This window comes from Salmo salar, chromosome ssa19, assembly GCF_905237065.1.
Source record: "Salmo salar chromosome ssa19, Ssal_v3.1, whole genome shotgun sequence".
In the NCBI taxonomy this organism is placed as follows: domain Eukaryota; kingdom Metazoa; phylum Chordata; class Actinopteri; order Salmoniformes; family Salmonidae; genus Salmo; species Salmo salar.
In genome coordinates this window covers 15,441,260-15,450,389 of record NC_059460.1, presented here as the reverse complement: position 1 = coordinate 15,450,389, position 9,130 = coordinate 15,441,260, and positions in this window count along the sequence as shown.

Genomic DNA, 9,130 nt, shown 5'->3' with positions numbered 1-9,130 from the left:
CTATCTCCACCACACTGAGTGTAGGCTAGTTCTCTGTGAGGAGATGCCAGAGCGGATCCATCACTCTGGTTCCACCACTCTCATTAGCTGTGACAGAACATTAGCTCAGTGGAGGAGTGGAGAATGGAGCTAGTATGGTTCTAGAGTGGGAGGGTTCCGTTACATATGACCATGTGACCCAGTCACTAGCACTAAGGATCACCCTGTCTCAGATCACCACATTCATACTGTGACGGCTTCTGTGTGTGTGTATATATATATATATATATATATATATATATATATATATATATATATGTATATGTGTGTGTGTGTGTGTGTGTATATATGTGTGTGTGTGTATATATGTACAGTGAGGGGATCCCATGCTGATTTTGTACGTTTGCCCACTGAAAAAGAAATGATCAGTCTATAATTTTAATGGTAGGTTTATTTGAACAGTGAGAGACAGAATAACAACAAAAAATCCAGAACAATGCATGGGTAATGCTCGGGCGTCGTGGGTGAGGAATCAAACGCAGGAAGCAGCGAATACAGGGTAGTGACTTTTAATGGGCCAAATGGCGAAAAACACAAGCCACCCCAAACAGCGATGAGAGCGCACACAAAACAAAGTGCCCCAAACACAGGGGAAAACACAGTCGGCGCAAAACCAACGCACTAGCGCAAAAACACAACCAGCGTGTACACAAGCATACAACAGATAAACAATCCCGCACAAAGAGCAGGCGGGCCAGCTAGCTCATATAGCCCCGCTAATCACCCCCACTAAGAACAGGTGCAAACAATAACAGAAAGGGGGAAAACAAAAAGGGAATCAGTGGCAGCTAGTAGGCCGGTGACGACGACCATCGAGCGCCACCCGAGCAGGAGGGGGCGCCACCTTCGGTGGGAATCTTGACAGCATGTCAAAAATGTTATACATTGATTTGCATTTTAATGAGGGAAATAAGTATTTGACCCACTCTCAATCAGAAAGATTTCTGGCTCCCAGGTGTCTTTTATACAGGTAACGAGCTGAGATTAGGAGCACACTCTTAAAGGGAGTGCTCCTAATCTCAGCTTGTTACCTGTATAAAAGACACCTGTCCAAAGAAGCAATCAATCAATCAGATTCCAAACTCTCCGCCATGGCCAAGACCAAAGAGCTCTCCAAGGATGTCAGGGACAAGATTGTAGACCTACACAAGGCTGGAATGGGCTACAAGACCATCGCCAAGCAGCTTGGTGAGAAGGTGACAACAGTTGTTGCGATTATTCGCAAATGGAAGAAACACAAAAGAACTGGCAATCACCCTCGGCCTGGGGCTCCATGCAAGATCTCACCTCGTGGAGTTGCAATGATCATGAGAATGGTGAGGAATCAGCCCAGAACTACATGGGAGGATCTTGTCAATGATCTCAAGGCAGCTGGTACCATAGTCACCAAGAAAACAATTGGTAACACACTACGCCGTGAAGGACTGAAATCCTGCAGCGCCCACAAGGTCCCCCTGCTTAAGAAAGCACATATACATGCCCGTCTGAAGTTTGCCAATGAACATCTGAATGATTCAGAGGACATCTGGGTGAAAGTGTTGTGGTCAGATGAGACCAAAATGGAGCTCTTTGGCATCAACTCAAGTCGCCATGTTTGGAGGAGGAGGAATGCTGCCTATGACCCCAAGAACACCATCCCCACCGTCAAACATGGAGGTGTTAACATTATGCTTTGGGGGTGTTTTTATGCTAAGGAGACAGGACAACTTCACCGCATCAAAGGGGCGATGGACGGGGCCATGTACCGTCAAATCTTGGGTGAGAACCTCCTTCCCTCAGCCAGGGCATTGAAAATGGGTCGTGGATGGGTATTCCAGCATGACAATGACCCAAAACACACGGCCAAGGCAACAAAGGAGTGGCTCAAGAAGAAGCCCATTAAGGTCCTGGAGTGGCCTAGCCAGTCTCCAGACCTTAATCCCATAGAAAATCTGTGGAGGGAGCTGAAGGTTCGAGTTGCCAAACGTCAGCCTCGAAACCTTAATGACTTGGAGAAGATCTGCAAAGAGGAGTGGGACAAAATCCCTCCTGAGATGTGTGCAAACCTGGTGGCCAACTACAATAAACGTCTGACCTCTGTGATTGCCAACAAGGGTTTTGCCACCAAGAACTAAGTCATGTTTTTCAGAGGGGTCAAATACTTATTTCCCTCATTAAAATGCAAATCAATTTATAACATTTTTGACATGCGTTTTTCTGGATTTTTTTGTTGTTATTCTGTCTCTCACTGTTCAAATAAACCTACCATTAAAATTATAGACTGATCATTTCTTTGTCAGTGGGCAAACGTACAAAATCAGCATGGGATCAAATACTTTTTTCCCTCACTGTGTGTGTGTGTGTGTGTGTGTATATATGTATGTATGTGTCTGTGTGTGTGTGTGTTAATGCCCCTTGAGATCCATCTGAGTTGGTATGGATCTATTGTATGATATCATTCTCTCCAAACCTCTCATTTACAAAATGTCTCCATTCTTTTGACGCCCTTATAGCAGCAGTGCAAATGATATGTGAGTATAGAGCCATGTAGCATGGTGTGTGTGTTCTTTAACACAGTGGGACAGGAACATACCTGACAGTCTTTAAGCTGTCACCTCCAGCTGGCTAACTCCACTTGGCTTTCTTCCACTGGGTGCGTTTGTCACACACACCCACACACACGCACACATTTCTCCAACCCCATCCCGGAGGTTTTTACCTAAACAGTGGTGGGGGTGCCAGCTTTGTAATTGATTGAACTGCAGCTCTGTTTAAAAAAATATCTACAGTATGTATTATAGGAACAGTAACAGTCTGTCTCAAAGGCTAACAGTTTTACATACAATTTGTTTTCCTTTTAAAGAAGAAAAATAAAGTAATACATTCCCTAGAAAATGTTTATGAATCAAGTTTATATAAAATAAGTTATATTGGTCTTCTAATATTTCAACTATAATGCATTTTTTGTGGCTCTCAACACCTGTTCACCTTGTACATTTGATTTCATTCAGCCTATTCATAAAGCCGCTGACCCCTTTTCAATTACTCAATATTTCCACATTAGAAGTGTTTGTATAAAATCCAATTCAATCCAAACATTTAGATTTAGTCATTGATTTATGTCTTGTTTATTGTGGCCTAAATAATAAAGGGATGTCCTTCTGAATGTTTTATAGCCATGGCTACACTGCAACGATCATACCAGTTCCACATTAAAATGCAGAACAGCATTCCAGAACCCTGAGTGTTCCATGTCTGTCTGTAGGGTCCCATCGGTCATCTAGGACTGGGATCGCCTCGCCAGTGATTTCTCCTTTCCCCATCTGTGGTAACTTTAATGAAATACCTCTTTCACGTGATTTCATTTAGCCAGTACGCTAATGGCTAGGGAAGTAATAATTACATTCAAATATTAATCTGGGGCCGGAGGACAGAGTGATGAATCATACACACGCCCTGTTGTCCAACACGGCCTTACCGTCGTCTTTATATCTCCTTCTGTCTGACTAGACAGATTAGAATGACAAATAATTGTAATTCCTTATTAAATCGAGGAGGGCTGGGCCGAGGCGGAGATTTGAAAAACCCTATTGGAGGGGGTGTGGCAGGGGAGGGGTGTGTGCGCGTGTGTGTGCGTGTGCATACGTATGCATGTCTATTCTTTGGGAGAAACCCAAATGGGGGCCTTACTCTGTGGGGGCTGTAGTGGACCCAACAGCACAACTTCAAAAACAACAATCCCACAGCCACCTTGCAAAGCTGGGCTGGGGTCGTATGTATCAAGCATCTCAGAATAGGAGGGCTGACCTAGGATCAGGTTCTTTCTGTCCATGTAATCTAATTCATTTTGATCTCAAAGGAAAAACTGATCCTAAATCAGCACTTCTACAGTACTTTGAGATGTTTGATACATACGGCCCCTGGGCTTATCAGCTTCTGTGATCACAGCTATAAGTTGTAGTAAACTTTCCTCCTCCAGACAAACCGGGAGCCTGGGAGACAGCCACGTTGAGGACTCATTACCGTAGGCCAGCATTACCCAGGAGACAATGCGTCACTCCTCCCCAACACCGCAACCAGCGCTCCAAAACACCCGCCTGTCAGTCGTCATCGGCGATAGCGCTGTCAGAACCCCCCTCTCCCGCCCCCTTCCGTCTGGTTGATAACTGTCCAGCCGAATTTAAGGCGGATTAAAGCTATTATGACTACTGGTGGTTGTGTCTTCCATTTAACTCACAATTAACTCTGTTGTTTACCACAGCTTAGGGATCAATACCTTCCAGAGGGTTGCTAGACTTGAGGATGCCTTTGACACCTAATTACCAATATGTGAGTATGATTATTGTCCTGTAAACAGTCTGTTGTGGTTTGTTTGTGTGGGCGGACCTGATTCCACACAGGAGGTTCTTCTGAATCACTTCAACTGGAAGGAAATGGTTTGCTACTATGGCCAGGGCCAGGTGTGAGTTGGCAAAAGACTACTCAGAGTACTCATAGTCATATTTTTCCCCAACTTACTCAGATTTTCTGGATCACTTATACCGACTAACAACAAATATGTTTTATTGTCACATACACCAGATGGGTGCAGTGAAATGTGTTTTACAGGGTCAGCCATAGTAGTACGGCATCCCGGGAGCAAATGAGGGTTAAGTGCCTTGCTCAAGGGCACATCAGCAGATTTTTCACCTTGTCAGATCAGGTATTCCAACCAACAGCCTTTTGGTTACTGGCCCAACGCTCTAACCATTAGACTACCTACCGCGCAAATATTATGGTGTTCTATTAATGCATTTATAATGTGTTAATTAGGTCAGAATTAATGTACGTTGCATAAAGTGATTCTAGAAAATAATGACTTATCAGCCTTAGAAAGGTATGATACAAGGTATGATAATGTTAAATAAGTCTAATAATCTTGCTTGTGCTGATTTGGTAGGATCTGAGCTGCAGGACAGGGTAGGTTTGGCTGCTGCTCTATCCTTCCTCTCCTCAGCTCTGTCTAAATACACACACCCTCTGTTCTGTTACCATGTGGTCCAACAGCCATCATTCAGTTTCCCCTCGCAGACACAGCGCTATCAGTCATCTGCCACCCATGGGCCTGAATACCCTAACACCCTAACACGCATACGTTCGGGCTGGGGGATCACTCACAAGGAGTTTGGAAATGATTGTATCTCCGCGATGTCTTTAAGGAGGGGTTGAGGAGGCGGGTGGGCTGGGTGGAGGGATGGATGGATCGGAGAAGAGGTGGAGAGGTGAAGGGGTGGAGAGTTGAAGGGGGGATGAGTCGAATGGGTAAACCTAGGTGAAGGCTAGACGCTCGTGCAGGGCGAGAGAGAGAGAGAGAGAGAGAGAGAGAGAGAGAGAGAGAGAGAGAGAGAGAGAGAGAGAGAGAGAGAGAGAGAAGGAGAAGGAGTTATTGGAAGGTATGGGCAGAGGGAGGGAGGAATTGAAGGGATGTATTGTTGCTGTCTCATGGAGGTGTAGGTGTAGTTCATCACTCTGGACCCTTGGTGATAGAGGGGCCTTGTTCAAGCCTCCATTTTAAATGTGTGGGTCAGATGTCCAGGTCCGCCCGTGTCCCCTGTCCTCTGGGGTGGTCAGAACACAGGTGACAAGAATGGAGATTGCTCTTTGGTTCCTCTTTAAAAACACCTTACGCTCCCATGTCGACCTCCACCCCCCCACACACACGCTTGATCCCTATGGATGAGAATAGGATGAGAATAGGATGGATGTCTCACTTTGTCAATTGCTTGTGTTGCATTTTGAATGCTGGGTTCTTATAATTGAATGACTCAGAGACTAAACAAATGTCTTCAGCTTTGCAAGAAACAAATGCAACCCAAACAGGACGGACAAAGCCTTTATCTATTTGTCTATGTGGTGTATTATAGTCCTTCTGAGTAGTGTCAGGGTGAACAGGATATTCTAAACCCCCAGCAGGAAGCAGCATGGTGAGTGACCTCATCAGTCAGTCACTAATTGCTGTGATTTTCTCTGGTTTGATAGGACTTCTGCCTCACCCACACAGAGCTGGTCCTGGCCCATTAATCACACATGAATACCTGTCACTGTGAGAGGCTGCACTCGTCCAACAACCCTCTGACAGCCAAGGTCCTGATGACCAGGGAAAATGAGCACGGGGAGAGAGTACTGGGGAAGAAATGACACCCTATTCATTACACTCTTAGAAAAAAGGGTACCAAAAGTGTTCTTCGGCTTTCCCCATAGAAGAACCCTTTTTGGTTCCAGGTAGAACCCTTTTTGGTTCCAGGTAGAACTCTTTTGGGTTCCATGTAAAGGTTTCTACATGGAAGTCAAAAGGGTTCTACCTGGAACCAAAAGGGTTTTTCAAAGGGTTATCCTATGGGGACAGCTTAAGAACTCTTTTAGGTTCTAGATAGCACCTTTTTTTCTAAGAGTGTATATAGTGCACTATTTTTGACCAGAGCACCATGGGCCTGTAGGGCTCTGGTCAAAAGTAGTACACTGTGTAGAGAATAGGGTGCCATTTTGGACATAGCCATGGAAAGTTAAACGGAGGGTTATGGGTAACAAGTGTCACTCCTTGAAATGTAGTTTTGATCTCTATAAGTAAGGTCACCAGTGTGTGGAGCGTTCATCAAGAAAACAGATTTCAGGTTTTACTGCTCTTGTTTTTTATTATATTTGGCAGCCTCAAATAATCTATCATCTTTGTTAATCTCGCAGGTCATTCCTGCAGTGGGAAATAGTAATTTGCGGTAACCTCTTCATATCTCCATGCCCCTAACCTCCCCCAACCTTATCTAAAGAGTGTCTCACTCTGCCTATACCATGCCTCTAATATCACCCCATCAACCCTATGAAAACTGCCTATACCAGTGGTGAGTTATGAAGTCCCTCACGCATGGTAAATATTACCTCTGCCCACCCACTCCAACACCCCATAAGCCCTCCAGACAAATGCTAGCTTAGCGAGACCATCAGGGCTTTAAATGTTGGCCATAAAGAAAGAGAAGATGAAGAGAGAGATAGGTGGAAGAGGAGGAGGAGGTGGAGGGAGGGAGGGAGCTGAAATGAACATATGGAATATTATGGTGGAGAGGTGGAGATTCCTCAGGCCAAACACACACACACACATAGATAGACCTGAGAGAGAGCGAGAAATGGTGTCTGTATGTTCCGATTTATGACTCGTCCGTTAAGTCGGGGGTTTCAAATTGGCCGGTGGTCAGAGAGTGATGAGCGCATGACATTTATTGGAGCCGGGGGACCTGGGTAAACTGTCAGTGAAGAGGGCGGCTCTGCCCGGCACCATGTGTGGCGAGCGGCTATTGAAGGTTATGTTGAAGTCTATGTCATTAAGAAGACAGACCCACTGTCAGGAAACATATCCTCCTTGGGTTTCCCCTCTCCTCTGCTTCTCTCCAGGCAGAAACAGGCAGAAATCTATCAGCCGTCGGGGAGAGAAATCCTTTTATTAAGAAATAAAAGGGAGAAGTGGTCTACCCACCACAGTGTCATCCATTTTGGCAGCTCTGCCTCTGTAATAACTTTGTCTCTGAGGCTACCTGCTGCCCAGCCCGGCTGCACATAGAGAGATATGACATTTATCCTGGAAGCATGTGGGTCTATCTCAGGAGAGAAAGAGCGTGTTTTGTTACAGTACAAAGCTGAAACCTTGGCGCTGCTTTAAAAGTCTCACAAATAATGATGTTGTCTGGTTGGTTATTTATAAGAATTTTCAAAAGGAATGAAGCCTATTTCATTTCAGGTGAAATAACTATGTCTTTAGCTCAGCTAGCCAAGTGGCAAACATTTTACATGTCACTGGAGTCCCCTGAGCTTGTATAATGTTGACAGCATATCGTACAACCCCTTAAGTCTTCCCCTGACCAATCAGATGTCCTGTTTGTTTAACATGAAGCAGTGTCCCAGCGAATGAGAGCAGGGCCATCAGAGAGAAGATGATCACATTAATTATTCAATATAGAAAAGCCAATTTTCTCTCGGATCTGACCTTTACCCGTTGAATCGCCTCTGCCCGTGTGTGTGTGTGCGTGCGTGTGTTTGTGTGTGTATTTGTGTCTGTGTACACTCTGATTACGTCCTCATTGCCACTGTGTGAATAGCTTTTTATGTCCCCGTTGCCAACTCACACCTCTCCACCCACTCTGTTTATTAAAATACACCCATCGTTAAGAGAGCAAATAGAACCAGGATATTAGAATATTATGGCAAGGGTTGGGAAGTGTAAATATCAAGGTTATTGCTTTGATAACGCATAGGGGTTATGCGTTACATCCTCAATGGCCAACATAATATTAGTCAAGTGAGTTTTCCATTTGGGTTGAAAATGGGTTGAGTACATTGAAATAACACAAAACCTCCACAAACACACTTTACGGGAAAGCATAAAGGCTGCGCACTAGTACATTGCATTCTGTCAGATCAAATGAGTGTGTCAAAAGTGTTGAAAAAGGAGATTTTATTCTCTGCTTTGTTGTGATGTCCCTTTGAGAGAGAGAGGTAGAGAAAGAGAGAGTGACAGAGAGAGACAGAGGGAGACAAACAGAGAGAGGGGGGTAATAGAGAAAGTGGAATGAAGAGAGAGAAACAAAGAGAGAAAATGAGGATTAAAAAAAAGAAACATTGCAGCATCGATTGAATGGGTGGCGATGGCCAACGTATGAAGCGCCGGAGTGCTCGATCCCACAGCTGAGCCACAGGGGCGATTTGTCACCTTAAAGCTCATTAATCACTGAATCGAGTTTTGAGGGGGGCTGTGCTGTGCATTGAGGGGACTGGGGACTAAGCAAGCAGGGTCACCCCATCCATCCAGGACCCATGCTGGAGCACCCAGGGACCTGCAAGGTCAGGATCATGGCTGGGAGAGGAGCTGCATGGGCTGGGTTGGGGCTGGGTTTGGCTGAGCTGGGGTTAAGTCTGGGCTGAAGCTGGGATCACACTGCCAGCTCAACCCAGATCCTAAAGTACCTGTCACTTTTCCACTGTGTGATATTTGGCGTAGTCGGCAAGATCTGGGCCTCTGAGTGGGCAGTTGTAAAGTAGGGGTCCATTTTATATGCTTTTTATTTTTTTGTGTTTTGTCTCTACTTCA